The sequence below is a fragment of the Leptonotus elevatus genome, chromosome 3 (assembly GCF_054856555.1).
Source record: "Leptonotus elevatus isolate MCC_2025b chromosome 3, RoL_Lele_1.0, whole genome shotgun sequence".
NCBI classification, from domain to species: domain Eukaryota; kingdom Metazoa; phylum Chordata; class Actinopteri; order Syngnathiformes; family Syngnathidae; genus Leptonotus; species Leptonotus elevatus.
This window is the reverse complement of record NC_141241.1, coordinates 23,253,919-23,259,918: the sequence shown is the minus strand read 5'-3', so window position 1 is coordinate 23,259,918 and position 6,000 is coordinate 23,253,919. Positions and strand designations below refer to the sequence as shown.

Sequence of the window (6,000 nt, the reverse complement as noted above, 5' to 3'; positions counted from 1 at the left end):
GTTCATTACTGTGCTTGGCAATATGTTTTTTTTGGGTCACAAAGGAGGGGGGGGGGGGTTGATTGGTTATGAAATGGAAAAAAAATACTTTGAATTGTTATTGCAGGGAATGTGTTAAAAGTCAGTTTTGAATTTATCGGAAGAGAGCACTCTGAAGGACCAGGGAGATGCACAAAAAGGGTTCATGTGACAATTTATTTTGGGCACTAGGTGGGCCAATAGCAACAATGAGGATAAAAAAATTACAATTTTGTCTTTTAAAACTAGCTAAAACCCAATAAAAATGAGCAGTTAAAATAGAAATAAAACCAAAAATAAAACAATTAAAACGTCTCAAAATGAGACGGGGTGGGAGTTAAAACCAATCTCTTCTTTTTAAAAGACGAGGGAGGGGTGACCTCCTCAGGGACGCGGCAATACAGTAGCGGTAGTACTTCTTGGCGGGGGCCCGGCCTGGATGAGTCACTTCGCAGCTCTTTGGGCGCTTCTGTGACCACGGCTAGGCAGAGCCTACAAAGAAAAAGATAACCGTCAGTACAAGGGCCAAGAATCTGTGTACTGCCGTTGTGGTCCTCGCTGGGCCACCATGTGTCATGAGAGATACTCACAGCCCAGGCCGGGCTCCTCACCGTGCCGCTGCGGTTGTGTAGCGCTGTGACACCTCCCGAGCCAGTCTCGTCCTCTCCCGTCCGCTCTGCATAAGCCTTTTTTTTTTGTTCATTCGGAAATGTCATCATCATTGCTCTTTATTTTTTTATTATTATTATTTTTAATATATATATATATATATATATATATATATATATATATATATATATATATATATATATATATATATATATATATATATATATATATATATACACATATATACATATATATATATATATATATATATATATACTTTATTTTTTTTGTATGTGGGTGAGTATGTGTATGTGCGTGCGTGCGTGCGTGCGTGCGTGCGTGTATTTGTTAGCTCACCAAAAACCTATTAGAAAAAATCCCATACCGTTCACCTAAACCGAACACCGCCGTCAGGAGACCCGAGGGGACCAAAGAAAACCAAGGAAGGTGAAATCCAGCACCGACCAGACACCACCCACCGGGCCACCCACCAAAATTCTTCCCCAACCCAAGAAACATCTAAATTCCAACAAATCCAAAAAAAATAAAAATAAATCAGGGAGACCTCAAGAGACCGAAGGAGAGACTGAGGAAAGGAAGGAAGGACAGACGAAGCAGAGTGAGAGCCACAGACACCAGCCTCCACCGATTCAATGACCTGAGGAGGAAGCAGATTGTGTCTGAGTTTCGATAGATGCTGGTGTGGTGGATCTGGCATGCATGAAAATCTCCACCAAAGAGGGGAGCCGTCGACCCCTGCCAGGACAGAGCAAGCGCAACACCTCAGGGCCCCCCAGGCCGCGGCAGCGCCAAAGGACGACCCCCGGGCCCCGTCAGGGCCACCGGCCGGAGAGCAAACCCAGGAGCAGGAGCGCCCCCCCACCCCAACACGGCCCGCGCCCCCGACCCAACGCAGCAGGACGGGGCACTGCAGGCCCGCCAGGCACCCCACCGGCCCACAACCCCCGCACCCCCCACGACCCCCCATCCACCCCCGCCATCCACCCCAACCCAGCCCCAGCCGCCCCCTGGTCCCCAACCCCCCAGACACCCCCCCGCAACCCCCCCCCCCCAACAAAGCTGCCCCGCCCCCGTTGACCCCACCCGACCAACCGGCAGCCCCCCAACCCCGACCCCCAGCCCTCGGGGACCCCCCGCACTCAGGCACCGGCGCCGAAGAGGGGCCGGACAGCGGAGCGGAGAGGGCAGCCGCGCCCACCCCACCCCCCGCCGCGTGGAGAGACGGAACACCGGGGGCAGAAGGGGAGATGGGGGCACCGGAGGACGGCCGACACCCCCGAACCCCAGGCCCAGCGGGGGAAGGCCCCGGTCGTCACCCCAGCGTTCTTTGTGAAAGTTAACCCCTGTTACTGAGTCCACCAGCTCGCCGACTGGCGAACTCTACCCCTAAACCGTGAATGTGACCCCACCCAGTGTATATACAAGTGTGTGTGTGTGTGTGGGGGGTGCATTAAAATTAGGAGCAGGTGCATAAGCCTGATAACGATCCTGTTGATTGGAATCAGCTTGTGTTTGAAGTGAGAAACCTCCAAAACCTGCAGGACTCCGGCCCTCGAGGACCGAGATTGCCCACCTCTGCCCTGGGTGCTCTCGATCCCTTCATCAGTTTCCCTGTCCGTTTCCTTCCTTCCTTTCTTTTCTTCCCTCTCCTCCCTTCGCTGATCCAATGCCAATTGACCTTTTGCACGTGACGTCACAGCCCTCATGGGAACGCCCCCTACGGGACGCTGGATGGCTAAAAAGCCACTTGCCTGTATTGCAACCATTGAATCTCGTACAGCGTAAAGTCCTTTATCTAATCGATTATCTTATAAAATGGTCATATGTTGCTGTGCCGTCGGTTGTACAGACAGACAAAGGAGTAAGACAAATGTTGCTTTTTATCGCATACCTACTAATGAAGACGAACAGCGTCGCTTGATAGCAGCAATCAACAGAAGGGACTGGCAGCCCACAAAGTATTCACGGATTTGCAGCTATCATTTTTTGCAAGATTAGTCGATAAATGTTCAAACATTTGACTAGTAAACGTACACTCTAACACAGATTGTAACAGAGGTGTCGAATTGCGTGTTTCAAATCACATTAACGAGCCAGATAGTTAGCGTCCACTCCAACTGCACGAACACACAGCTTACTTTTAAAATGCACCTTCTTCAAAACTATATTAATAATGGGGGATGTTGTCTTTGTGCTTTGCGTTTTTCACTCTGGAGCCGGAGTCATATTCATGAAATTACCGCATAGCTTGCCACGACGATAGTCATTTGTTCCATGCTAGTAAACATAGTAACATAACCTCATGACAGCGTTTTAATATAGAACGGACTATGTCAAAATAAGTCAGTTAGCATGATAAACAAGTTTTACCTTTGCATTACGAGGTATATTGTCCCCTGGTGTGAGCGTAGCATCTCGTCCCAGAGGCTCAAGCCAGCGACAAGCTTTTGAATCGGCCCCGGTGTAAGGAGAAGAGACGACATTGACTACATAATGATATAGGTCGTGCGATTTGATTAACTTGGTAAAAACAGCAGGCAACAGAAGGTAAGGGCTGTTTTCAAACTAGCGCTCTCCAACTAAAGTAAATATTGCGCTCTATGAGTCCTGACTAAATGTGCAACTTCGACTGACAGGCGAACTTCGGTTGAAGTAATAGATTCCATGGCTCAATGGGCAATAATAACTTTTAATTTGTAAAATAGCAGTCGCTAAGTCACTAAGTCGCGCCGGGTCACGTCCACTTCCATTCAACAATCATTTCCTTCCGCCGTCCGTCATAGGGCAGTCACGTGATCACGTGACGTCGGTGCAAATGGACAATACCAGTGCCGTTTGACTCCATTCGACCAATCAGACGGAGCCAGCAGGTAGTCACATGACCACAGGCAGTCTTTGTGCGGCCCCACAAAGAAGCAGTTATCAAAGTAACTTCTTTATGAAACATGGCAGAAATCTGTATTTACCTTACGGATGGTCTACACCAGAAAATGGATAGACAAGATCAACAACAGCTATGTCATGCACTCTCATCGGTGCCTAAAATATTGGCATTTCAGCCTACAAGAAGCCTACTTTGAACTTGAGATGCTGTCGCAGCCTCAGTTTGGAAAATGTAATGCTCCGTGGAATAACACCAGCAGGTCAACGATACAGCACTTGAATGTAAAATGCATTTATGCACAATCTAAAGGAGCGGTGCGAGAGAGGAATCTGCAATATATGCCCATCACTGAAGATAAAGATGTAAGTTGACACAACTTGGTGTTTTTGAGTAATCAACCATTAAGCAGATATCAGCATTGCATCATCTAATTATATAACAATCTGCCTGGTAAATATTGTGTTTCGCGTGAGTAAAATTTAATCCAGACCATTTATTATGGTTCAAATTGCCCTGGTTCATGTTATTAAAGCTGCTCAATGTAGAAATTTGCCCCAAAATATCTTTACACGACTCAAACATCTTCTAATTAGGATTCTAACACCTTTTCACAATGGGTACTCCTGCAAGCCTCTGGCCAATAGTTTTCAGACTGGATTCAGGTTCGAATATCCCGCTCTGTCTGCGGATGTGACGTCATGCACACATTGTGTATGTGAAGAAGGGAGTGTGCAGTTTCATTTTTTAACCATGCTTGGCAGTAGCGATTAAAAATTGAGCAGCTTTAAAGGGATACATGAGAAATTAATACCGTTAAAAACTCATTTTTCCACTTGCTGTGGACTCATTGGACGGAAGATGACATCAACTGTGCTGAGGAAATAGGTTTGCTGACCAAACCCAGAAAACAGGTAAGCCGTGATTGGTCGACTTGTTACTTTTTGAGTGTTAATTAGATACAAATGCGCTATATAAATCCGATGCATTATTATTATTATTATTACTTATGTCCTTCCTCAGCACAGATAATGTCATCTTCAGTCGACAGCAAGTGAAAAAAAATGTTTTTATAGGTATTAGTTGTTCATGAAAAATACCTTAATGAAGTTATGACATTAATTATAGACAAGATTTTATCTACTTACTGTTGGACTTAAAGTCGCATTGTTGAAATGTTTGAAATAGCATATTACCATTTTATGTTTTGTCTATTTGACATTCATGTACCAATAATAGAAGCTGCTCACCAGATACTAAATACTTGAGTAGTTTAGTCACTGAATACTTTGCCGAAGTAAGGTAGAAGACCTTTTTCTTTTTTTTTACATTCTAAATTAACAATAATAGTGAGGAAAATCTTGAGCTAATCTGCCCATCTCACACTTATCTGAGCTCACATGTCAGTTGTGACTACATACCAGCAGCAAAGTAAAAATTGTAATCATTAGTTTCACTTAGTGCTGAGATATCCGTATAAAACTTGTTTTTAAAAAGTTACGGTGTTTTTTTTCCATTTTATTCTGGTATTTAGGTTTCAGGTGGGTCTGACGTCACCCCGCATTGTCCCAAGATGTCTCCAACTTCTCCCATCAATACTACAAGGAAGTCCCGCCCTTTAACGCAACCGATTGGATGAAAAATAAACCAGCCCGCGAATACTCGCCTCTGATTGGCTGTAGGGGCTGCTCTCGACTGTGATCTGGCTTTGCGGGTTGGAGTCAGGTGGAACTCACGCCGTGGGAGAACAGGATAAAACTTTGTGTTGCCCTACGGGAAGTTGTTTTTTTATTTTCTTGTACTGCTGATGCTTTTATCAAAGAAAGGAGGAATTTGACAAGCCAGCAATTCGAAATGAAGAGTCTCAAGTACCGGCTGAAAAAGCATGAAGTTAACATCACTGTAAGTGGACTTTGTGTTGTTTCTGACGATTGCGACTCTTTTTTGTGATAGCTGATTTAGCTTTAGCTGTGTATTCGTGTGCGATGTTCCACCTTCTTGTGGTTTGCAGTGTAGTTTGACCTCTGCTCAGCCACACTTCGTCTCGTTCTCACTTTCCGAGGAGAATCAGCCTGTGGAGCACCTGCTGTTGTTTCAAGCCAGCCACTTGTTGTGTATGCTCAATATATACAACTAAACATGACTCGACCGGTGCGTTCTCTTCCTAAGTGGTTCCAAGCGCCTATTTAGTTTTCTTTTCACCGGGGACATGCTAGCCCGACTCGTATGGACGTTCTAAATTCTCATAATCTCATTGTTCTGACAGACAGAAAGGGTGCGTCTGTCTACTATATCAGAAATGACGAGATATGACTTGCATTACAAAATAGGGCCATACAAGTAGTACGCTGTGTGTTGATTGTTGAATGAATCCCTAACCTGACATTAAGGAACGTTGTTCGTGTATGTGGCCAAGATAACTTACTTTGTCTAAATCTTGTGATAATTCACGAGCATGTACACCAGGGGTG

At 45.2% G+C, this 6,000-nt stretch overlaps 1 long non-coding RNA gene across 1 annotated transcript; it reads right to left on the bottom strand.

Moving 5' to 3' along the window:
• Window positions 1–371: 371 nt before the first annotated feature.
• LOC147177469 (uncharacterized) lies at window positions 372–3,389 on the bottom strand. The gene is made up of 3 exons (XR_015094312.1): window positions 3,019–3,389; window positions 609–704; window positions 372–510 (listed from the first exon to the last, which is right to left on the bottom strand). It is a non-coding gene; the product is annotated as an uncharacterized LOC147177469 (long non-coding RNA).
• Window positions 3,390–6,000: the final 2,611 nt, after the last annotated feature.